Genomic DNA, 25,928 nt, shown 5'->3' with positions numbered 1-25,928 from the left:
CACTGTCCAAGTCTTGTCTCCATTACACTTTATATATCTGAAGAACACTCATTTAAAACTCTCCATTTTTACTTGTTATTTTCCTCTAGATCAGTTTGCCTAGTGATAGACAAATCACTAAACAGTGAATCTTCTAAATAGGTTGCTGGAAGCCAATTTACCATTTTTACTTCTTCCGATCCTTTCGTTTACTGAGCAGTTTTCACTGACAGTTCTTATCAACATTTTAAAGAATGCTGTATTTGTGTCTGTCTCAACTGTTTTTCTGCTGCTGCCAGTAAATTTGAAATAAAAAATTCCTAGAAAAATACAAAAGATCAAGCCTGACCCTTTACGTAATGTTAAATGCTGATGGTACAAAATGCAGAGAATGAGCTTAATTTTGTAAATATATGTATTACATGCATTTCCACAAATACACATATACATGAGAAAAATATGTGAAAATGTTAACAGTGGCGCCTGTTGAAATTATAGGTGGTTTACTTTTATTGTTTTCATTTTCCATGTTTTTCATGACTGCATATTATTTCTGTAATATTAAAAAGGGTTACCACAGGGATTAATTAATATGCATTAAATATATAACAAATAACTTTTGGAAATAGACCTGCAAATTCCAACTGTGCCTCTCGCCAGCTGTTGATTTTGGGTAAATTAAAACGATCCAACGTCTCCTAGCAGGCTTTCTCACTTGATACACGTGTATGATACATTTCTTCCTAGTGAGGCTTAAATGATACCACATGGAGGGACTTGCGTATATTCGGTAGTGATTCTTTGCTAGCGAGAGAAACCAGCCGAGTCCAACCCTTAATCCAAGGTGGTGTCGATATACACGCGCCTCCTGCCGGGCTCCCGGCGCGGGAGAGGCGTGGGCGCAGGCGCAGGCGCAGGCGCGGGCCTGGCCAGGGCTCCGGCGTCTTCTCCCCGGAACCGAGCCGCCGCCTCCTTTCGCCTCCGCACCTCGGTTGTTGGGTGACATCCTCTCCCCTCTGGCCTCGGAAGGATGAAGTTCCATCTCTTCCCCAGGCTCCGCGAGTTCTCTGTGGGTACAGTGGGGAGACGGGGGTCGTAGCGGGTAACTAGGAACCAGATGGCGACCTCCATTCTTCCAGGTAGGCTTGGGGGTTGGCTCGCAAGGCGGGGGTGGAGGGCACAGGGTGGGCGGCCTGAAACCAGAGCAGGAAGCCTCGGGGTGGGGTGGGGGGCGACGCTAATAGATCTAGAAGGGCCCAGGAAGTTCCTTCATTCTCAAAGGGCTCCAGCCAAGAGCACCTGGAACCGGCGGGTGGCAGAGCCACGTCCAGGATCGGGGGGTTGGGGGCTGGGGCAGGGCGAGAGGGCAGTGGAGCCGGCTAGGTCCCCGCCGCCTGGTCCCAGCGTGCTCAGGACCCCAGCGCAACCCCTTCCTCCGGTTTTTCCCGCTCCTCGTCCGCCCCCACTTCCTCCCCTTCCTTTCATCACCACCCAGATGCCTGCAGCCGCCAGCCTGTCCTCCCCAGGGGCCCACAGAGCGACAGCAGCGCCGCAGGAGAGAGGGAGGGGGCCCGCTTTTTTGCGGCAGCCCGGGGGCTGCGCTGGCCCTGGGTGCAGGGGTGGGCTCCGCGCTAGCCATTTCCCCCAGATCGCCGCGGATTTGCGGCCACCCGGAGCCACCTAGTGGACAGCGAGTGTCAGAGCACGAGGAGGCCTGAGGGAGGGTGACCCGGGTGAATCCAACGCACACGAGACTTCCCGAGAAAGGGGCAGCTCCTTGCGCGGGCAGCTTCTGGCCGAAGTAAATCTCTGCGGGAGCTTGGGATATTTACTTTCTTCCTTCCCCACCGCCTCCTTTATTCTCTTCCAATGAGCATGTTCCTTTCTCGGATCGCTCTCCTTGGCATTTTCCATCCTCCCTGGAAAAGGATGCTGCGGGAAAGGAACGTTCAGGTTGTTTAACATTCATAAGTTGGAGTCTGAGGAAAGTTCACCTTGAAGCTATTGAGACTTGAGCCTTCAGGCAGTGTAAAATTTGCAAAATTTTCTTTTTTTAAAGATACCCCCCGACCCCCGCCAACTTATATAAACCTGCTCCACAAAACCTTGATGCGCCCTTGGCTGGAGTCGTTGGAGGTAAGAGTGTGTTGGGGAATTTTAAAAGATGCACGTGTAATAGAGATGCTGGAGAGCGAGAAGGAACTGCAGTGTCCTGATGGGGAAGGGGGTCACTTTAGACTAAACGCAAAGCTCAGGATGACCCGGAGAAGCCCGTGTGCCGCCCACTTTCCTTTCTCTCTCGCCTGTTTCAGGTCCTCCTTTGTGCTTGTAATTAACAATACTGATTTATACTTAAAAATTTTGCTAAGTGAAATCTTACCTTAAGTGTACTTGTCAAGGAAACTTTTGGAGGTGATAGATATATTTGTGACATAGATTGTGGTTTTTACCAATGTATACCTGTCTCCAAACTGATCAAGTTGCTTACATTAAGTAGGTATGCTTTTTGTATGTCATTCATGCCTCAATAAAATGGTTTCTAGAAAAGCTACAGTCACTGGTCTAATAACTCTTCCTGTATCAACCATTTAAAATGTAGTTATATTGGCAGAAGTGAAAATTCAGAGACCGTGTTAGTAAAACTTTTTTAGAAACTTTACTAAAGGACTTCAATTTTTCTCGGACAAATTGCATTCAATCTTAATGTAAGGACCTAGAATTCTAGCCCCAGGCAGCATCTTTTGGGAGGAGGGCAGGAGAGAGAATTATCTCCACAAGTACTAGTTTAGCAGTCTTACCTGTATTCATGTGTCATGAGTTGTGACACCCCATGTGGCACAAAGATGTCCATGTCCTAGAGCCCGTGAATGTTACTTTACATGGCAAAAAGGGACTTTGTAGGTACGATTACATTAAAGATCCCGAGACTAGAAGATTATCCTGGATTATCTGGGAGGCCCAGTGTAATCACAAGGGTCCTTGTAAGAGGAAGTCAAGAGGATCAGAGAGATTTGAAGATGCTGTGCTGCTGGCCTTGAAGTTGAAGGAAGTGGTGGTGAGCTAAAGGATGCAGGTGACCTCTAGAAACTGGAAAAGGCAAGGAGATGGATTCTCCCCTAGAGCATCTGGGAGGGACACAGCCCTGTAGACACCTTGATTTAAGACTTCTGGCCTCTAGAACTGTAAGATAATAAATTCATGTAGTTTTTAAATCATGAAATTTATGATGTTTGGTCACAGCAGCAATAGGAAACTAATCTACCCTGGTCTGTTCCTTAACTTCCTCTTCTCCCGTAACTGTGTATCAGTCACACCCTTGGCTGTTTCTTTCGCTCTCAACAGCTTCAACTCGTCCATACTCTCACTTTCCAAACTTCTACCCTCTGGCCATCTCCTGTTTTTTCAGCTAATTTTCTCAAGTACCTGAACTCCTACAGTTGTGAACCCCCCCAAAGCCTTTAACTCCTTTTCACTTTTTCCCTCATGTCTTTACCCAGCTTAAAATTTATGTTTAATTTTTTTTTTTTTTTTGCCAGGGAGGGGTAATTGTACAAGCTCTGGTGATTATGAGGGAAGAAAGGGAAGACAGTAAACAACGGTGGAATGTTCTCATGCTGCCTCTGCCTTCATCACAAGCCAGGAAGACACAGCAGATGACTGAGCAGCCTGGGGGACTTGGCTCAGGACTTCTCCAGCTGGAGATGGTCTGCTGAAGAATGAATGAAAAGGTAGTTTATTTGCCTGATGTCTCCATTCACTGGTCAGATTTTCCCTTACAGGGAGCTAACTCTCTTGCACTTTGGGTGGTTTCATACGAGTCCAGGCTTTGTGGGATATGAGATCCCATACTTGGTTGGGCTGGTGTTTCATCCAAGACACAAAGCAGCAGGCTAACCAAGAAAGATAAAAGAAAGTAGTTGACAGTATCTAAGAAGATGCATAATTTTGTGTCTAAAACTGTTTATCCCTTTCCCCTCTCAGATCCACTCACATCTTCCCAATATATCCAGCTCCCAAACCACAATTTGGGGCTTCCCTTTTATTCCTTTAGGACAAAACTGTCCTCACTCTTTACCTGTCGGGAGAGGCTCAGGTCCAACCATCCACAGATTCTTCTTCAAGGCAGTCAGCTAATCATGATCTCCTAGACGAAGAAGACAAGAGTTAAAACAAGTGACACCTCTGTGGCTGGTTTTGAGGCATACAATTCCTCGATGTGGCCACCAGGTGGAGCCATTGGACCAGACTGGATTCCTCATGTCCTGAGTAAGAATGGTGGCTACATAGCAGGAGTTAAGTTATGAGATCATCCGTACATGAAAACGTTGGAAAAATGTTTCCAGTTGAAAGTGTACTAGTTAGTAAAGTGCTATTAAATAAGTATCTACTTTCAAGATCTTTAGGTTTTGTGGTGGGGTGAGACAGGGACAATATACATTTTATTGAGTACACATGATTTCATATCATTTCACCAACGCTTACAAGATTACATGTCCTTCCCTGTGCTGGTCCTTGGAGCCACAAAGACAAGTAAGACACCAAGGCACTCAGAAGCCCGCAGGGAAGAGAACCCATGCAAAGGTGATTACAGTGTAGTGTGCTAAGTATAAAGGTGAAGATTTTAAATAGATCTTGGGGAAGATGGAGAAGGACCCAGCTTCAGGGTGAACACTCAGGGAAGATTCTCAGAGCAGATGACATTTGAATTGTCATTTACTTAAGGAGAACAGCATAGGAATGGCACAAAGGGCCAGAACAACATGGATGGGTAGGTGACCTCCTGTGAAAAGGGCATCATTTGAGGGAGCATAAGGACCCAGGCTAGGAATGGCAGAGGACAAGATGAGGACGGAGGCCAGGGTCCAATCCCGAAGCACCTGTGTGCTGTGTTAAGGGGCCACGCCCACAGTGTTAGCAGGGAGGAAAGCTGGCTGCCAGCTTACACACTGTCCTTGTAGAAAGGGTCTTTGAAGGCATAGGCTCTCTCCCATTTGTTGTCAAAACACACTGCCTTGTGCTCGCTTCGGCAGCACATATACTAAAATTGGAACGATACAGAGAAGATTAGCATGGCCCCTGCGCAAGGATGACACGCAAATTCGTGAAGCGTTCCATATTTAAAAAAAAAAAAAAGAAAACACACTGCCTTCTCTGTCTCTCTTTTGATCACTTTTATTAGAAATGGAAACCCAGAGCAATATTTCTTCCCTCATTCATAGGCTCTAAAAAACTGTATGAGAGTGATGCCAGAAAGCAACTGATACTGGCTCCGGAGCCAGGCGGGGAACAGGCACTAACGGGGAAGGGCCGACTGGAAGCCCCTGCTCTGCCTGAAAACACGTTCTTTGGGAAATTGTTGTCATGAGATCACTCAACATAAGTATTCTTAGACCCTTTTATTTCTTTCCAGAAAGACAGAATATTCAGGGAGTCTTCAATTTGTGATGTCTTTCTTAAGTTAATAGGAACCACTGAAATATTTTAAGCAGAGGGGGAATGTGGTCAGATTCACATCAAAAAAATTACGGTGGCGTTTCTAAGGAGGGTGGATTGGAAGAGGCCAAAGGAGAAGCATGGAAAATTGTTAGGGGCTTATTGAATTAGTCTCGGTGACGAATCTACACAGACTTGAGTTTGGGCAACAGTGATGGGAGTCGAGAAGCAGCCACAGGCTTATATAGCACATAACGGTCAGGCCGTGGTGTTGATGTAGTTGGTTTTATATCTACTGTCTTACTGTTTGCTTTCTGTTTAGCCCATAGGTTTTATGTTCCATTTCTCTTCATTTCTTACCTTCTTTTGGAATATCCAAATATTTTTATTCTTCCACTATTTTCTTCTATTGACTCATTAGGTTATACATTATTTTACAGTATATTATATATTGGTTATTACATGCATTATTTATATATGTATTTTTAGTGATTACACGAGGGATAAAAACATTCAAAATCGACTTATTTAGTTGGATAGGTATTATTGATTTTACTGTTTTCCCTTTTTCTATTAACATCAGTATCTGGATCATCTGTGGGTTTAGTTCCTATCTGGTTTTTTCCACTTTATTAAGGATATTTTCTTAACTTACTACATATCAACTGATTGTGTGCCAAGTAGCATGAAAAAAAGGTAGGGAGAGGTTGTCCTGCCTTAGGCAGAGGGAATGAGGGCCTATCAGGGTCTGAGGAAAGTTGAATCTGGGTTGCAGTCTGTCTCTGCCCCGTTCTGTCCCTTTCATTTAGAGCCAGGCTGGTCTCCATGTGCAGCCCTGAAGACTGAAGGAGATCCAGTTCTATTCTTTGGAAGTTCGCACCCCAGCTCCAGAGCCTCCTGCTCCTGTCAGATGTCCGAGGGAGAGAGTGGCCGTGGGCTTGAGACAATCTTCCCTGCTTGTGGGTCTTGATTGCTGATTGGCATGAATCACTCCTTAGAAGCTCTCTGTCTCACTCCCAGCCTCTCCTACAGCCGCGGGACTGAGCCCCTGTCACCAATAAGAAAAGGCTCTGTATTTGAGGCACATCAAGTTTTCAATTTGTCATTTTAGTCCTCTTGTTTCTCCAACAAGGACCTACTGTTCAGCATAGGGAACTATATTTAGCATCTTGTAATAATCTATAATGGAAAAGAATCTGAAAATATATATGTGTGTGTGTGTATATAACTGAATCACTTTGCTGTACACTTGAAACATACAACAGTGTAAATCAACTGTACTTTAATACAAAATGTGAAATATTTCACATGGGTTAAAAAAAATTACCCTGGACTTCACATCACCCTCTTAAGTTTTCCATTTCTCCTGTAATTCTTAACCAGCTTTTTGAAAGAATTGCCTACATTTGCCCTCATCTTTTCCCCCTCTTCATAGTCACATTTCTAGCCATTTCTGGCTTTTACCCTTTCCCACGCCTCAGGAAGTTCTCTGTCCAGTATCACCAACATCTTTTCCTAGTCACTCTATCGGTGCATCCTTTTCAGTCATCTCGCTTGACTTCTCAGCAGCATTGGAATGATTGAGCATGCTCCTTTCCCTGAAATGTCTTCTTTCCCTACCGTCTGTGACGTCATATTCTTGTGCTTCCTGCCCCACTAGCTATTCCTTGTCATTTACTGATTTCGGGTTTCTGGGTCTGCTTCTTAACATTCTGGCATTCTTCAGGAGAATGTCTTCCATTCTTTTTATCCCTCACTGTAGCAGAATAACATTTTAATTTACTAATTTTTGTCCTTTTTACTCTGTACATTTACTGCTGTCTAATCTGGACCAATGCTGTCTCGTAGAACTTTCTGAGATGGTGGAGATACTCTGTTTGTCCCGTGCAGTTATGGTAGCCACCAGCCACATGTGGATAGTGAGCACTTGAAGTGTAGGTAGTGTGACAGAAAAACTAAGTTGTAAATTCTATTTAACTTTAAGTCAGATTTAAATAGCCATGTGTGGCTAGTGTTTGCTGTACTGGGAAGCCGAGATCTAGACCAGGAGGGATTCATTACTTTATGGATTACTTTATGATTCATTACTTTAAAAGAATCAGCAAAAAAAATCTTGTGCCTTTGTGTGGGGAATCAGAGCATTGGGTTGGAAGATACGGGCTAGGTATTTCCTAAGGGGCCGGAGAGGCAGGGGATGCGTGATGAGGAGAGGTCACTGGGGCTGGAGGTGAAACAGCTGATGCAGCATTGGGAGTCAGGTCAGCACCTCATGGTGGTCCAGTCTCCATTTGGGTTAGTCACGTTGTCTGCAAAGACACTGTGGTGACAGCCATGTGTCTTGTGGTCCTATTGACAGCAGCCAGCAGGTCACCTGTGACTGTCCAGTGGCAGAGACACCATTCTGTGCCCTCATATTTTGCTCAGTAACAATCTGACCTCCACATGGACAGCATACATCAGCATATAACATGGCTGCCAAAATATGAATGCAAATTAAAAATTTTAAACTAAAATTTAAATAATTAGACGTGGGTTTGTTTTTATTTATCACCCTCTGGCCCTCTGTGTTGAGTGGGCTTTCATTTTCTCCCTGTGATCCACTGCTAGTTTCCCTTTGCTTTGTTAAATCCTCAGATGAACTCAAATTGAAACATACGGGGTCCCCTTTCCTGCCTGCCCTTTGCTAGTGAGCTGGTTGCCTGACTGCTGCTTCTGCTTCCTGTTATTCTCTGAAAACAGCATGAGAAGTCTTGGCTTTCGGCCATTATTCAGAGACTGGCTTAAAGCATATGTTGCTGGAAATCCCCAGTTTCAGGAAAAGGACTTAATATGTCTGAAAATCAGAGGAGGAATTCAGTTTCTGAAAAGGAGACTTGTTGCCTGGGAGTTCATTTCTCTCTGGGACCCACCTTGCAAGTCCCCACCTTTGCCTCTGACAGCCCTGCTTTCTGCCCTCCGTTCATTCATTCATTCATTCATTCACCCACAGACATTTGTCAATCACATACTAGGTGCCAGGCCCAGTTCCCGGGCTGGACATGTAGAATTTTACAATTAAATCTCTCTGCCCTCATGGAGCTCAAATTCTAGCAGGGGAGAAAGAACAGTAAATTAATACATATGTAATATGCCAGGAAAAGTAAGAAGGAATACAGCACATGTAAATGGGTTAGAGAGGAAAGAGACCGAGGGGGCAGTGATTTAAGATAGAGGAAGCAGAGAAGGTGACATTTGAGCAGATTGGGACGATGGGAGACCACAAACCTGTGACCGTCTGGGGAGAAGGCTGTTCCAGACAGAATGGCCAACAAGAGTGAGCCTGGCCCATTGTAGGCAAAGCAAGCAGGACAGTCTGGCCCAACGGAAGGGAGTGAGGCAGAGAGTGAAAGGAGATGCAGCTGGAGGAGGAAAGAGCCAGATGTTTGGACCTCACGGGATAATGGTAAGGAGTTTGGGCTTCAGTCAAAGTACTATGAGAGGCCATTGCAGCAGGGGCGAGACAGATCTGATTTATGTGTTAGGGAGAGTGTTCTGGCTGCTCTCCGGAGGCCTGACCACTGAGGAGAGGAAAAAGAATCAGAGAGCCCAGGTGCAGGACCGTTACCCCAAAAGCTAAAGACCCCGGTTCTTGTCTTCCCAAAAGACAGGTTTACAGTCAGGAGACAGTGCGTTGTGTAACAGAAGATTTTAAAAGATTTATTTAGAAAAGGAAAAGTACACCCTCGAGGATGGGAGGCGGCTGATCCCAGAGAGGAAAAGCTGTGGGTTTGTGTCCCCTTCTCTTATACCCTCTCTTAGAGCTGGTCTCTTGCTTGACGGCTCTTGTCCCTGGAATGCTGCCATGTCTGGCCCCTTTGCACATGTCCTTACCCAGGGTGTACACATAAAACCCATGGGGTGGGGGACCTAAACCGCAGTGTTAATTATAATACAGTGAACATTGGGTGTGTCCGGTTAAGTCCTCTCTGCAGTCGTGGCTGTCAGGTTCTAACTGCTTTGCTGCTGGCACTCATTGAGAAGTAAAGTCTATGCTGGAAGCAGGCATAACACCATCTTCCGGGCCATCCTCCCTCTCCTTCACGTGTCTGCCCGGTGCCGCCACCTACCTAACTACCTAACAGAACTGTTGCATGTTGTAGGTGGACAATGGTGGTGGCTTTGGTCTAGATGGTAGCAGTGGGCATGGTGAAAGGTGAAGGGTTTGAAATAAATTTTGATTCTGATTTGATGAATTGGATGTGGACTGTGAGAAAAAGAGTCTCCTGTATTTTGAATCTGACAAATTGGGTAAATGTTTATTTTTCAGTAAGGAAGGGCTGGAGGGAGGCTGCCTGGGGTGAGGGGTTCACCAAGCAGAGCAGCTAGAGGTACGGGCTGGGAATTTAGGGGACAGATCAGGGATAAAGATGTGGGTTTGAGATTCTTGAGTATCTAGATGTATTTAAAGTCCGGGATCTGAGTGAGACCTTCCAAGGGGAGAGAAGTAGATAGACGAGAGGGTTGAAGACTGAGCCTGTGATGCTGGAAGGAGGAGGAGGGGTCATCACTAGAGATGCAGAAGTGACTTCCAGTGATGTCTGGAGTTTTCAAGGGAAGGGGGATGATTATCTACTTGAGCATTGCTTCAGTGGTCGGTTAAGATGGAGATCACTGGTGTCTGGACAAGATCAAATTCAGGGCAGTGAACACTTTGTCAGTGTGAGCTGAAACCATAGCGAGAAGTAAAGAAATGAAGATGCAAGTATGTGTACAACTCTGTTTAGGAGTTTTGCTATAAAAGGGAGCTGAAAAATGGAGCAGCACATGGATGGGGATGAAGGGCCTAAGGAGGCATCTTTGTTTGCTTACGATGAGAGATTGTGCAGCTTGGTTCTGTTTCCAGGGTTCATTTTTGAGGGCAAAGATGCAGGGCTTGGAGGACAGAGCTTGCTCCCTGCTCCCAGCAGGGGCACTCAGGATGCTTTTGCCTGAGAACTTAGCCTGGATAGGAGGGCTGGGGCCCACTGGCTGGGGCCAGCATAAACAACTCTGCTGGGCTTACCGCGCTGGTCTTCAGATCTCCATTTTGTCCTGAAGTTTCACCATGAATTTCTAATTGGGTGGCCCAGTTGTGCAGCCTCCAGTGATTCCACGTGTTGTTCCCCTGTCACTGGTGGAACTAAGTCTAAGCAGCTGATGTGTGGTTTGAGGTCTGTGGGCTGTACGGGCAGTGGGGCTGTGTGCTGGGGGAGCGTGCAAGGGCTAAGGGCACATCCACGGGCTTCCTTCTCAAGACGGGGAAAATCAGGGAGGACCTAGTGAAGTTACCTCTCCGTCTCTTTACCTTCTCTGCCCTGTTTGTGAAGGAGAAGAGTCTTAAGCAGGTCCCCTATATCCCAATCCCACAAGAAAAGTAAATTAACAGGAGGTACTAGCCTTTAAGAATCCCATTAGAGAGTGTGATGAAAGCATACGGATGAGAATAGAGTCTCCCAGTTACCGTATATTTTAGTGGACATTGTACTAAACTAGAACCATGGTGTGACCTTGATTAAGTGTCTTATCATCTCTGGGCTTAAGTTTCTTCACCTACTAATGACATTTTGGGGAGGACAAGACAGTATCTAAAGTCTCGCTTGCTCCTCAGACTGCAGCTCTATGGGGTAGACATTTGGGTGTTGCAGTGTTCGTTGAGCTGTGGTTCTCAGCCTTGGCTGCACATTAGAATCATCCAGGGAGGCATTAAAAATTTCTGAGGCCAGGATGCAGGCATCACATCCTCTGTTAAAAAGGTCTCCCAGGTGATTCTAATGTGCAGCAGCCAAGGTAGCAGGACGGCTTTTTGAGCCCGGCTGCTCCGCGTGTGCTTCGTGGACCACCAGCATAGGCATCACTTGGCAGCTGATTCGACACATGGACCTACTGAATTAGAATTTGCATTTTAACAAGATTCCCAAGTGGTTCGCTTGTGCCTGAGAGTTGGAGAGGCTGCTTTAGAGCTTTCCTGACATCTACTGGGGTCAGCAAATTTTAAGCATTCCCTGGAATGAGTTGTTAAATCAAATGGAAACACCAGATGTCACTGTAGGAAGTCACATTTGTGAAGAATCTGCTTTGTGAACCCTGAGAACAATATCCAAGGGAATGATCATACATTTCTCAAGAATGTAGAGTGAATACAAGAAACATGCTAAACTTACTCCCTTTACCAGAAAAGAATGAAAATTGCTGGTGAAAGCACCTGACTTCTGTAAGTATATACTAAGAGTTAGCTTTTTGCATGCAGATTTTCTTTTTAGTTTAATTTCTTTTATTGCAAAATAACCAGAATTTTAAAATAGCTTAAGTGTTCTGAATAAGGGGTTGGTTAAACAAATGATTGCTACACCCACTCAATAGATTTTCAAGCAGATACAATGTTTTGGAAACATGAAAAAAGACTCATGTCAATGAGTTAAGAAAAAAAAAACAAGGTATACACTCGTATGCACAGTCCGATGACAACAATATAATAAACAAACAAACAAAAAAAACCAAGCCCAAAACTATGTAAGGAGAAAAGATTGAAAAGATATGTATCTAAATGTTAATAATAGTTGTCCATGAGTAGTAGAAACTATTCCATTATTTTCAAAATGTTTCCAAAATAAATATATTTTATAATTTAATCAGTCCCCCTGAACACCCCAGAATTTGTACCTTAAAAAAAAGAAAACCTCCTGTCCTGTGGTCTTCAAGAACTGTCCTCAACACACTTACTGAAGCATTTTAATCTCCTGCCCATTATCCTGAAGTTTCACAGAAATCTGATGAAGGGAAACACCATCATAGGACTTGATGGCTACATGATAACATTTACAGCTTGTTTTCGTGGCTCTGTGAGACACATGTCACCAGTTCAGTTCTCTTCAGATCAAATTCTGCCTTGGCGGTTCACAGCAGCGGGTATCTTGTGTTAGGTGATTCTATGAGGGAGGCCAAGTAATTCCTGCTCACATGTACAGATGTAACTGCTGTTAAGGAAATGTAATTAAAAACAGTTTTCTTCCAAGCTAGAAAACCTCTCCAAAAAGGAAGACGAGAAAGAAAACAGTTCTATTATTTTTTATTGTAGTAAAATAATTTTTTATTTGAAGTATAGTCAGTTTAAATGTGTCAATTTCTGGTGTACAGCATAAAGTTTCAGTCATATCCATACATATGTTTGTTTTCATATTCTTTTTTATTATAGGTTACTACAAGATACTGAATATAATTCCCTGTGTTATACAGAAGAAATTTGTTTTTTATCTATTTTATATGCAGTAGTTAATATTTACATATCTCAAACTCCCAATTTATCCCATCCAGTCCCTTTCCCCCAGTAACCATAAGTTTGTTTACTATGTCTGAATCTGCTTCTGTTTTTTAGATAAGTTCATTAGTGTCTTCATTATTTTCTTTTTAGATTGCATATATGAATGATATCATATGGTATTTTTCTTTCTCTTTCTGACTTATTTCACTTAGTCCAGATCCATCCATGTTGCAAATGCTGCAAATGGCATTATTTTATTTTTTATGGCTGAGTAGTATTCCATTTTATAAATATACTACAACCCAGAAAAAAAGAGTTTGTTGACCCATAAAACTGAAAATTCTAAGATTGTTTCTGACTTGAACTACTCAATCCAGGGCATCAGATACCTTTACCATCTTTAACTTTATTTGGAATTTAAGGCCTTTCCCTCCCTTAACAACTCTAGGGAGAAAAGGTCCAGGAATTATTCTCATTAGCGTGTCTTTCATGATGTGCCAAGGGAATGGGGAACTTAAATCTGATCTGACTCACTTCTTTGGCCTGTGTGGGTTGGAGTCAGCGCCACTTGAAACACATGGAGTTGTCTTCCTATGAGAAAAATAAATTAGCAGAAGGAAGAGGGGAAGGACATGTGCTAATCAGATGAAAACAACATTTATGCAGCACATGCTACACTGAGAGTTCTGCTTCCTGCTGTTTCCACCTAAATTGTATACCAAAATCTGGTATTTTATTACCATTTACTAGTCTACTTTATACAAACACTGTATTAGTTATCTATTGCTGCAGTACAAATTATACCAAAATTTAGCAGCTTAAAACAACAAATTTATTATCTCACACAGTTTCTGGATGTCAGGAACCTTAGAGTGGCTTAGTTGGGTAGCTCTGGCCCAGAGTCTGTCATGAGATTGCAGTTAAGCTGTCAGCCTTTGAAGGCTTGACTGGGGCTGGAGGAGCCTCTTCCAAGCTCACTCATGTGGCTGTTGGCTGGAGGGCTCAGTGCCTCCCCACGTGGGCCTGACGAACTCTCCCTTCTTCCCGTGTCTCGTTCTCCAAGCTCACTAGCTCCTGCTTCCTGGTATAGCTTCTCAGATACACTCTTTGCATCAAGTGCTTAATTCAAGTTCTAATGTCAAGGAAATACTTAATACATCATCAGGCTTTTATAATTAACATAGCAATCATCCTGTTAAATTAAACTGTGAAGTCCCAGAAAAGACCAAGGATTCTTTGCTATCCTATGAAGTATGTGGGACATTGTATACATTCAAGCTGTATATTTCAAAATATCACTAGAGTTTTTCCTCCAAGAAGAAGAGTAGTTTAGATCCACCGTTTGTAGCATCTTCTCTCCTGGGAACTCAGGGCCTCTGGCTCCTTCTGCACGCAAGGTTATTAGGGAATGAGATGATGCTGTGTAAACACAAAGGGTTTACCCTGACTGCAGTCCCCTTTGGCCCAGACGTGGAACACACTAAAGCTGCTGCTCAGGACAATTTTCAGCTTGCTGTGGTATCGATTCTAATAAACAAAGTACAAAGAACAATTTGGTGTCTCCTGGGCTGGCCATGTACCAAGCCCCACCACTTCATGCAGAATCCAGTTGCTTGCCAAGTGGCTTCACAACAAATCAAATTGCCCTGGGCGTATGGGAGGAGGGGATGAGAGGCATTTGTTCCATCAATGCCCTTCATCCTCTTTGTACATATTTTTGCAAATTATAGCTATACCTTACTTTATGCAATAGAAATCTACATGGAAAAATTCTGAGAACATCAACGTATTATCACTATTTGAAATCACTGTTTATCTCTAAACTCGTCATATTGTACAGATTAGGTAGATTTTTGTATGTAAGACATTTTTTAAAAATAAAAATCACTATAAAAATAGAGGAAGAGGATGTCCATTTACTCATGCAGATTTCAGATTTAGACTTTACCCTCATTGAAATTCTCAACATTAGAAAGGATGCTAGCCAGTCTCCTAGAACAGCTGTCTGTTAAAACCTTTGTGTCAAAACTTAACTGAAAATACAATTCCCAAGGCACTTGGTAAAACTAACTCTAAATTTACTGTGACTTAATGTATATTAAAAAGTTAAAGTGAATTGTATCTGAAAATGCTAATATTTAAACACTGAATATTTTGGTGATGTTAAAAAATACTTCTGTCATGTAAGGAACCACTCTAAACTTATGTTTGGATTCTTAAAATACTGGATTTTCTGGTGAATCACAAAGTATCTATGCTAATAAAATGAATTGACATAATTTTCACAAAATGCAAAAGAACCTTGGAAATCTAGTATTATTTGCAGCATTCGTGTAGGCAAATGAAGATTTAGCTTTTTTGAAATACAGTGTTAAACTTTTCAGGCTTTTATTACTGCTTTCAAGGAAGCTTTGTATCTGAAGACCCTAGACTGACTCACTCTTCTCCTTCTTGGAAGTCTGGGTCATTTGGTACCAGTCAAAACTAGGGCCCTGGCAATTCAAAATGATCACCTTTCTAATGCCTGACTGTCTGGTAACCTAAAGATCATAAAATAGTCCCAGAGAGAGGGCCTTGACCGGTGGGAGATGAGTTCAGATCCACCCCGGAGGTAACTCTTTACCAGAAAACTCTGCAGAGAAAATGTTTGATTAGCATTTCTAGACAGAAGTTTCCCTTTGTGAAGTTAGGGTTGGCCTGTCTGCTGCTCCTGCCTGTGCTGGGGCCTCATCGCAAGCTGGCAGTAGATCGTAAGAAAGCTTTACTTCAAGCTTGAGATGGAAAAGTTTTAGTCTTTCTGCTTTCTGTTCCATCTTTCCCTGTCCTGCCCCCAGCTTCCCACACTCCCACCCCCTGCTCCGGCCCCACCATGTACACACCACACACACGCTGGTCTCTCTCCAGTAGAGGGAAGTAACACATCAGAGAGCCCTGAATGCAGTCTTTCTCAGCTTCTCTTTCTCAAGACACACACACACACACACACACACACACACACACACACACACACACACACACACACACACACACTCTCTCTCTCTCTCTCTCTCTCTCTCTCTCACTCACTCACTCACTCACTGTACTTAGAAGCAGGAGTGGACTGGAGGACACAGTTCCTTAAGCACAGGTCTGCAAAGTGCTTTCTCGTTTTTGACATCTAATGATTCTGGGTGTGGGTTGAGCTTGGGAAGAGCTAAATATCAGAACAAACATACTCTCTTCTCTTTCCCATCTTCTCTTCTTTCTCATTGAAATGACTAGATGCTGCATTCACAGTTTTTAGAGTGAAGCCAGGTTATCTTTCTTGAGACCAAACACTCAGATTTTTAAGTAGTTGGCTTTGGTCCTTAAAAATAAGATTTGAATTTTTTTCCCCTCCTCTAAATCCTCCCTTTAAGAAACATCCCAGGAAACTTCTTTTTGCATTTTGGGTAGTGAAATTTAGGACAATAATTTGAAACACATGTGAATATGTACCTTGGTTCCTAGCACAGCAGCTGGGACTCCAGCATAAAACCTGTCAGTAGGGCAGAGACCGTCTTATTTCATCAGCTTTGTTTTGTTTTGTTAACTTTATGGCTGTTGCCAAAGAATCAGTTGCTGTAACTTGATATTGAATAATTTCCAGGGTTAATTTTCTTCCTCTTCTCTCTCTCTCCCTCTGAGGTTAAAGAGGTTACAGCACTGCAGTTAGGGGACCTGTGTCCCAGACCCAATGAAAGGGGTGAAGGGGGTGGCATCTGTCCTGGGACACCAGTCCTCAAGTCACATGAAAGCTTTTCTAATTTTAGCTTTATACCAAGTTACTAACTTTAGACTTCTTAATCTTATAATGTGTGAAATATTTGAATTTTCTAAGTCATTTTTTGTTGTTTAATCATTTCTGAGCACCTTTTATTTTTATTTTTTTAAATTAACAATTTTTTACTTTAGTTATTTTTTAATTGAAGTATAGTTGATTTACACTGTTGTGTTGGTTCCTGGCGTACAGCATAGTGATTTCATTTATATACGTAGTTCCTTTTTATATTCTTTTCCATTATGGTTTATTACAAGATACTGAATATAGTTCCCTGTACTATGCAGTAGGCCGTTGTTTATTTATTTTATGCATAGTAATAGGTATCTGCTAATCCCAAACTCCTAACTTATCCCTACCCTCCCTTTCCCCTTTGGTAACCATAGTTTGTTTTTTATTTCTGTGAATCTGTTTCTGTTTTGTAGATAAGTTTGTATCATTTTTTAGATTCCACATAAAGGTGATAACATTATATTTGTCTTTCTCTGTCTGATTTACTTCACTTAATATGATAATCTCTGGGTCCATCCATGTTGCTGAAAATGGCATTATTTCATTCTTTTTAATGGCTGAGTAATATTCCATTGTGTATATACATACACACACACACACACATACACACACACACACACACACACACACGTGCACACATGCACACTCACAACTTCTTTATCCAGTCATCTGTTGATGGATATTTAGGTTGCTTGCCTGTCTTGGCTATTGTAAATAGTACTGCTGTGAGCACTGGGGTGCATGAATATTTTCAGATTAGAATTTTCTCTGGATATATGCCTAGGAGTGGGATTGATGGATCATATGGTAACTCTGTTTTTAGTTTTAAGGAACTTCCATGCTGTTCTCCATAGTGGCTGTACCAATTTATATTCCCATGAACAATGTTGGAGGGTTCCCTTTTCTCCACACCCTCTCCAGCATTTATTGTTCGTAGACTTTTTGATGATGGCCATTCTGACGGTGTGAGGTGATACTTCATTGTAGTTTTGATTTGCATTTCTCTAATAACTTGTGATGTTGAGCATCTTTTCATGTGCCTGTTGGCCATCTGTATATCTTTGGAGAAATGTTTATTTAGGTCTTCTGCCCATTTTTGGATTGGGTTGTTCATTTTTGTTATTGAGTTACACAAGCCATTTGTATATTTTGGAATTTAAGCCCTTGTTGGTTGCATCATTTGCAAATATTTTCTCTCATTCCATAGGTTGTCTTTTCATTTTGTTTATGGTTTCCTTTGCTGTGCAAAAGCTTATAAGTTTGATTGGGTCCCATTTGTTTATTTTTGCTTTTATTTCTATTGCCTTGGGAGATTGACCTAAGAAAATATTGCTATGGTTTATGTAAGAAAATGTTTTGCCTATGTTCTCTTCTAGGAGTTTTATGGTGTCATGTCTTATATTTAAGTCTCGAAGCCATTTTGAGTTTATTTTTGTGAATGGTGTGAGAGAGAGTTCTAACTTCATTGATTTACATGTGGCTGTCCAGCTTTCCCAACACCACTTGCTGAAGAATACACCGTTGTATATTCTTGCCTCTTTAGTCAAGGATTAATTGACTGTAGGTGTGTGGGCTTATTTCTGGGCTGTCTGTTCTGTTCCACTGATCCATATGTCTGTTTTTGTGCCAGTACCATGCTGTTTTGATTAGTGTAGCTCTGTAGTGTCGTCTGAAGTCTGGGAGGGTTATTCCTCCAGCTCTGTTCTTTTCTTTAGTATTGCTTTGGCAATTCTGGGCCTTTTGTGATTCCATATAAATTTTAGGATTATTTGTTCTAGTTCTGTGAAAAATGTCTTGGGTAATTGGATAGGGATCACATTAAATCTGTAGATTGCTTTGGGTAGTGTCGCCATTTTAACAATATTAATTCTTCCAATCCAAGAGCATGGGATTCTTTCCATTTCTTTGAATCATCAGTTCACTGGTCATCTTTTATCATGGGTGGGAGAAAGGATGTGAACACCTCACAGCTCCCATGAGCAGGCATATTACTCTTAATAAACCACTGAGACCAGACTCATGGTAGGCACAGGCGACCTGTGTTTGGTCAAGTCTCTGAAGTTGGGTTTCCTTCTATGAAAGTGTGGAAGAAAATATTAACCTTGTTTTTCTTATAAGGCTGTTGTGAGAATTAAATGGGTTAACAGATTTTCATTCATGCTTTTTTAAAGCAGATAATTAGCAAAGGCCTACTCTGTGCCCACGATCCTGCAAGCTTTGGGGGCTCTCACTGAACAAGATAAGACAAGGACCCTGATGTCAGACCACTTACATTCCATAATGCATCTTTGGTTTCCCAAAGATTTTTTTTTTTTAAGTAAAAGTTAGGTTCAGTTATAATCTTACATGGAAATCTATTATGTAAAATAAATAAAAAGGGAATAAGAGCAGAGACTGAAGTTCTGCTTGCTTCTCCCAGCCCCAGTTTCCCAGTGAACTTTGGGAATACTGTGTGAGAACTACTAGAAATTTCTTCACATGCAAGAGCTACAGATGGAGAACTTAGTGACTCCCAGCTCTGCAGATACTGTGTGGTAGATGCTGCTGGTGACCACCCAGGCCCCCTGTCCTGGCTAAGACTGGCACCAGAGGGGAGCCTTCACCCTTGACCTGGAGGGCAAAGGGAGAAAGTGACCATTGGTGAGACTTGGTGAGAGCCACAGCCAAAGGGGAGACTGCCTGCTGGCCATCATGACTTCAGCAGAGGCATGTAGCTGCTGCCAAATGAAGCCTGGTCAGAAGGGGCTCTGATCGCTCGCTCCTCCTTGCAGTCTCCTGCCATTGTGCTCCACTGGTGGAATCCAACCATTAGCTGAAGGCGAGGAACCCCTCCTGATGGAGGCACTGGGCAGGCTGGGGAAGGGTGGGAAAGGGTGGATCTGCGGGGTGAACGGAAAATACCCATGACGGTGTATTGTGCTGTGCCAGGTACTGGGCGGGGTGCCACAGATACAGAATGGGTGAGCCATAGCCCTGTCCCAGAGGAACACCGGTCCATAACTCCAGGAGGGTGTGACAAACCAGTGCTGGCTTAGAATCGTGGTCTGGGTGGTGACGTCTTATCACAGACATCAAATGACAGTTCAGAAACAGTCTGGAAGTTGGAATCCTCACACATAATATGGCTTCTACGCCATCATAGCCTCTGAACCAAAAACCTGCATTGATATGCAGTACTTTTCTTGTGTTTTTTTGGACAGGTTCCTGATCCTTAGATATTCAGCAATCTGGTCTCCTTGTCAGTATGCACTGTTGTACTAACAGCATTAAAAGGTGTCCTCATTAACATAGTAAGGAGGAGGGATATCCTCCGCCCACTGCTCCCCACCCATGTGCTCCCATGATGTCCTGGCAGAGGGGGCAGAACAGCTGCAACTGTGCAAAACGTGATAAACCACGAAACTAGATAGTATGTGACATCTGCTACTTAAACTGAAACCCAGGCTGCAGCTCTGTGGGTTTGGCAAGTATCCTCTGTGTGTGTGCGTGTGTGTGTGTGTATGTGCATGTGTGTGTGATTATGAACGCTGGAAGTGAAGATAAATGATGTGGTTGGAGGGACTCACTCCTGCATTGGATGATTCCCTTCTCATCTCAGCACATCTCTGTCATGCTGGGAGTAGATGTGGAGGTGGGTGTGGCAGGGCACCTGTCACCTGAACACTCGTGGCCCCAGTCCTGCAGTGACTGTCAGAAGGCAGGTCCCAGGAAGGCCAGGGGGGGTTTGCTGGCTCCCTGACCCCCTGTGGGGGCACCTGCCCAGCAGGAATGGACCAGAAGTTTCACCCTAAATATTGTAGCTCAATCTCAAGTTGAAACTCCACTGTGATCATTAGGAAGAATTGAAATACATTCTCAGTCAAATAGACATCTGAAAAGAATTGTTTCTGGTCAGAAAAGGTGTGTTGATTTCTTTTAAAAGCCAGCAAACATAGGGATAAAACATCCAAAAAAGTCTGAGAGTCTATGATCCTGACCAGATTTTTCGAAGAACCTGAATCTAGATCATTTCCTTGTGATAGAAAGGTGGAGAACTGACCCCTTCTGAATGTCAGTACTTGGAAAAGGAAAAGGGGGAGCTGACACCAATTTTGGCAACGTCCCTCCTGCTGCTGAGGCCCTGGGCGGGTGTGGGTGGTGGTTTAAGGAGCTTTGTTGGCTCCCTCTGCAAAGCATGACCTGACAGAGAGCCGCCGAGTTCCTTCCTGAACAGCAAGTAAGACACACAGATCAGAAAGGCCTGTTTGGACACAGACTGATCTAGTCTGACTGTTTTCGGAAGCTGCTGTGTTTCCGTTCGCTTGACTGTGCTTTGTAAATGTGCACAAGAGAAGAGTGATCCAGCTGGGAGGGAGGGGACAGGAGCCCCAGGAACTGGCAAACAGGCTGCACGCTGTTCAGCAGACAGGCAGGAATACGAGGGCAGAGGTGGGGCTCTGCTCACCCCCAGTTCCGGCCGCTCTGTGTGTGGAGAGCTGTAGCTTCCTCCTGTCACCAGGGGTGTGACAGGATGAGGGACTCCATGTTCCCGAGGACAGTTCACCGACCCGTCTCTAGCCTGTCTTCCGAGGGGTCATCACGGTCAGCACGTGACAGCATAAGGCTGGCTGATTGCCTTTTCCGTGACTGGGTACACGGTACATGCTTTTAAAAAATTGGAGGTTTTAAAGGGCCAGTTTTATTCATGGAAAAACTGGTTGGAAGAATGCTTTTTGGACCAAATGCCAAAACACAGCTTCCTACTCCTTCCCGCTTTGTACTGACTTAACCCATTTAGCTCCTGAGTTGAAAAAAAGAGGCAGTGGAAGCGCAGCTGGGCCTGCCCTACAGGGCTGGGGGCGGGGGGTGGGGGGGCCAGTCCGGAGCTCCTGGGTCTGCAGGGAGGGGCGGGAGGAGGAAGGGAGGGCCCGCCAGGAGCTGGGAGGCGGGGCACGTCCCCTGCAGGTTTCTTCCCACAGCAGCCTGGCCGTAGCACAGAGGAGGCAGTAGCCTCTTCTTTTCCTGTTTCTCTCCACACACACCGTGAAGGGCGTTGGGCCTGGATGCCCGCTCCACCTCCATCAACTATTAGTGTGTGCTTGGGGCAAGTTACTTAGCTTTCTGCTTCCTTATCTGTAAAACAGAAATCATAATAGTCTTTAGTTATTGTGAGGATTCTTTGAGGCCATCCTTTTAAAGCTCTTAGAACTGGGTGGGAAAGAGCAGATTCTCAGCAAATGCTGATAAAATCAGCACTCTTTCTGCTGATAACCCTTGTGATTTCCCCTGACGCCCTTGGATCACTGATTTGGGGGTGAAGGAGGCCCTGGGTACGGGTAGCTAACTAGGAAGTGGGGAAGGAGAATTTGTCTACAGAATCCTCTTCTTTCTGGAAATTCCTGGGTCTGGCAAGAAGGCTGATGACAACAGCTGGTTAGGAGATTAGTGATAAAGGACCCTTGCTTGCTTCAGTGTCTGCTGTCGATTGTGCCACATGGAGGTGGTCTTCAAGCGCGCAGATCTGTGGTGGGTGATGGGTAAGAAAGAAATTCTCTAGATGCAGAGAAGTACATATATTGACTAGGAGTAGAAGGTGAGGGAATACCTATAGAAGGTTAGCACCATAAATCGTGACTTGAGGAAATTCGTTTTGGCTTGACCTCCCCCCGTAGAACCTGAGCAGAATGAAACTGGGAAGAGTAGCAGGACTTTGTAGGGAGAGTTTTGAGGTGGGAAGGGTTAAGGCCAGAGATCGGGCAGAGGAGTCAGGTTGTCACTTTCACCATCAATAGCAAATGTTTGCTGAGTCTCCAGACAGTTTTTGCCTCATAGGCAACACACCCGTGGACTTTGAAACCTGACTGTTTACGTGGAATAACCCTACCTGTATAGTGTGTTGACCACAGTTTTCCAGACCATAGTGAAAGCTTTTATATTCTAAGTGACTGAGTGAATATGCCTGATGAATCTTCACTGAGGAGAAATGCGTAGGAGGAATCCGGTAAAGGTTGCACGTGAAGGTCTTGGCCCCCCAATGTGAAAATCTTCTTCAGCCCCTGTGGCAGAGACAGTGCAGTGTCTTCACCAAACTGTATACATCACCCTTCCCAGGGCTCTTGCAGCTAGGTGGGACCGTGACCAGGGACCAGTTCTGGCCACTAGAATGCTAGTGGAAGTGACGCAGCCACTAACATTTCCTAGGTTTTCTACTCCTCTTTTTCCTTTCCAGGAGACAGAGCCACAGAGGGAAGGAGTGGGGATCCCTGAGTCGAGGCTTAGAAGATCTCCACCTGGGAGAGCTGCCCAGTCAACATCAGAATGTGAGTGGACCAGAAATAAAACAGCTGTGGCTGAAGGAAGTTTCAGGTTTGTTGTAGACGCTAGCATTAGCCGCCCTGGCTGGTGCAGCCTCAGACAGCAAAAATGACCAGTGTTGAAATCCTATTATTGGAGTGACCGTGGTGTTTCAGAACAATAATGATTTCTTTTACCTTAAGATTTTGGGAGTTTCTTGTTAAAGTGTGAATATAGAAATATAATATATTAAGCAATTGAAATTCATGATATATACTGCATGTGGAAATGCATAGAATCATTCATTCATTCATTCAGTACTGAACAAGTGCCTACTATGTGCTAGGCAATGGGCTAGAGGTGAGACTGATGGTTTTTCTGATTGGTCGTTGGTGAAGGGCTTGTTTATTGGGATGGAGATTTTTTAGATCTAAATGAGAAACATCCACTTTCTAGGGTGTCTTCTCCCTCGTTCTTGTTCCTCAGTCACACCCAGGAAGGGCAAGGGAAGAGGTCCCAACTGTGAGCATCTGGGCTCACCCTTTGTGGCACAAGTGCAGGCAACTCCCTGGCTGAGAGGGGAGGCCCTGGGCTGGGAGTGGGGCGAAAAGGAAATCCCTGTGCACCAAAGTCAGGTGGGCGGGAGAGGACTGCTTACTCATTCATGTCAAGGCACGCAAGATAGGATCCAGGAGGACTTATTTATGGGGAGCTTGGGGTTCCTTGGAATTGGAATCTGTTAGAAGGTCCTGATGTCTAATAATGATCATTGGTATTAAAATAAGCACACAAAAGCAATGTGATTTTTCTCACCTATAGATATATGATCTTTGGAAATCTTTCCGTTTTCTTAGTATGAGGGAGATTCTGAATAACGGAGTGAGGGACTGAAGTAGAATTTTAATCTCACATCATGTGAGCACATTCTGCATTTATAGAAAGAGATACAGAACCACTTTGTTTAGGCATTTGTTTCACTTTTATGCATGAAGCCCTCCTTAAGAGGGGGCTGAGTGGCCTCCTCTTAACTATCAAAGATGAGACTATAGTGAACCGATATCCTGGGAAAGGGGAAAGAACATTTGCATGTGATGAAGAAAGCCCTTTGCTTCGGACCCAGAGTTCTGGAGAAAGGGAGACCAACTGCCTAAAGAGGTCAGGCCTTCCTACGGGGAAGAAATGGGAGTTTCCCTAACTGCTCCCTGGAAGGCAGATTAGAGAAACTTGTTAGGTTGAGCTGGAGTCTGCTGACAAGAAAGGACAGTGAGGACCCTAGAGTGGGCCTCGCCAGGAGGACAGGGGATTGAAGACTCAATGCAGGGGCCTAAGGATTTTGGGTAAAGGCTGGTGTCAGGGAGGAATGTGTTGAAGGCAGGAACCCCTCCTAGATGACACATTCACCCTGGCATGATTTCAAGATTTTGCAGAAAAAATGTCTGGGCATCAGAGGGTGGACTGGTGCCTGGTGAAACGGAAGAGCTGAAACCTTGGAGCTGGAACCCAGATCAGGGGCAAGAAATCAATAGACGGAGCAGGGCCTAGAGTGGCAGTGGTGCTAGTCGGCTGATGACAGTGTCCAGTTCCCTCTCCCTCTTTCATCATCTGATTCTTGGAGGCTCCCTGTGTGCTTGGACAGTAAGGGATGTGGATTGTGAAATTATGAATGGGGAGGAAGCAGTGATTGAGAGGGCATTCTGGATATTAAAAGAGTATGTGAAACTTGAAACAATTGGGTTAAAAAAAGTTGTCACTGTATTTTTACTCAGAATAGATGATACTAGCCTTCAATATATCTAAATGAAGAATGGGGTAAGAATCAGGCCCCTAAATACAGACGTGAAAGGAGTATAGGATTTGTAGCTGTGGTGAAACATAATTTCACGGGCGCAGCATTTTTGGCTACCTTTTGAGCTTGGTCTGGTGTGCACATGTGACCAAGGTGACATTAGCAGAACAGCGACTTCTGTTCACACCTCCGAGCTAGTTTGGAGTTCTGCTAAAACAGAAAGCAAACTATTCTCGTGGCAGTGCTGACTTAGAGGACAACAGCAATTCATTTAAAACAGGTTTTTCAAAACAGGTTGACATACAGACTTCTTTTAAGGGAAAATACTTTACAGATTTCCATCACTGACTTAAATTATTTTTACTGTAAGGATATGGTCTTTTTCTCTCTCCCTCTTTCCTTTCTTTTCTTCTTTTTCTCTTGTTCTTGGGGCTTATTGAGATTCTTAAATCTTAAGTTTCTGTTTGTTTTTTTTTAAATCAAATTTGGAAACATTTCAACCATTATCTCTTCAAATATTTTTTCTATCCCCACCCTCACCCCAGTTAATCCAGCAACATACATTATTAGGTTGCTTGAAGGTGTTCCACAGCTCACTGATCCTGTTTATTTATTTTTTCAGTTTTCCCCCTTTCTCAGGGATTACTGTTCTGTACAACCTAAGGTACAATGTCTTGAAACCATTGTTTTATATATTTTTTCACTGTTTTCTAGCACTTTCCAGCAGGAAGGTAACACCGGTCTCGGCTACTCCATCTTGGCTGAAAGGTAACCTATCAGGGTTGTCTTCAAAACCTCTCTCAAAAGAGTAAGGGAACTTCTCTTTCCCAGAAAGCTTCAGAAAATGTCCTCCTCAGGTACATTAATCACTAGCAGTCATGTTTTTTCACCCTGAAGCCATAACTCTTGAAAGGAGATAGCATTGCAATTTTTAAGCTGGACTTGAGCCACGTGCTCCATTGTTAGAACCAGCAGTGGAATTAACCTCTCTCTGTCAGAGTTTCTCACCCTCAGTGATCGTGACATTTTGTGTCAGGTAATTCTTTGATGTGAGGGGTTGTCCTGTGCACTGTAGAATGTTTAGCAGCATTCCTGGCCTCTACTCATGAGAGGGCAGAAGCACCTCTATCCCAACTGAGAAAACTGAAAATATCACCAGATGTTACCAAAGGTCCCGAGGGTGGGGGAGGGGCCTCCTGCTCTAAGTATAGAGACTCCATGAGGTGCTGTGGATCCAGATGAAGTATGGGGAAGTTACCAACAGAAGGGGAGGCAGCCACAGTGTGCATCATATAGTATATAAGCACCATTAAAATTTTTTAGGTAACTTTTAGAAGTTATAGCCCGTTTACAGTTATTACAAAACATTG

General features: G+C 43.8%; 1 long non-coding RNA gene and 1 other non-coding gene across 2 annotated transcripts; both read left to right on the top strand.

The window, feature by feature from the left end:
* The first annotated feature begins 873 nt into the window (after positions 1-873).
* Positions 874-25,345, top strand: LOC105077842 (uncharacterized). Its single transcript, XR_836112.3, has 5 exons — positions 874-1,118; positions 2,039-2,115; positions 3,516-3,707; positions 22,708-22,798; positions 25,273-25,345. It is a non-coding gene; the product is annotated as an uncharacterized LOC105077842 (long non-coding RNA).
* Positions 4,994-5,100, top strand: LOC123611677 (U6 spliceosomal RNA). The gene has a single exon (XR_006718779.1). It is a non-coding gene; the product is annotated as a U6 spliceosomal RNA (small nuclear RNA).
* Positions 25,346-25,928: the final 583 nt, after the last annotated feature.

Source organism: Camelus bactrianus, chromosome 3 (genome assembly GCF_048773025.1).
Source record: "Camelus bactrianus isolate YW-2024 breed Bactrian camel chromosome 3, ASM4877302v1, whole genome shotgun sequence".
Lineage (NCBI taxonomy): Eukaryota > Metazoa > Chordata > Mammalia > Artiodactyla > Camelidae > Camelus > Camelus bactrianus.
Note: the sequence above shows the minus strand (reverse complement) of the source record. Positions and strands in the feature narration are given on the sequence as shown.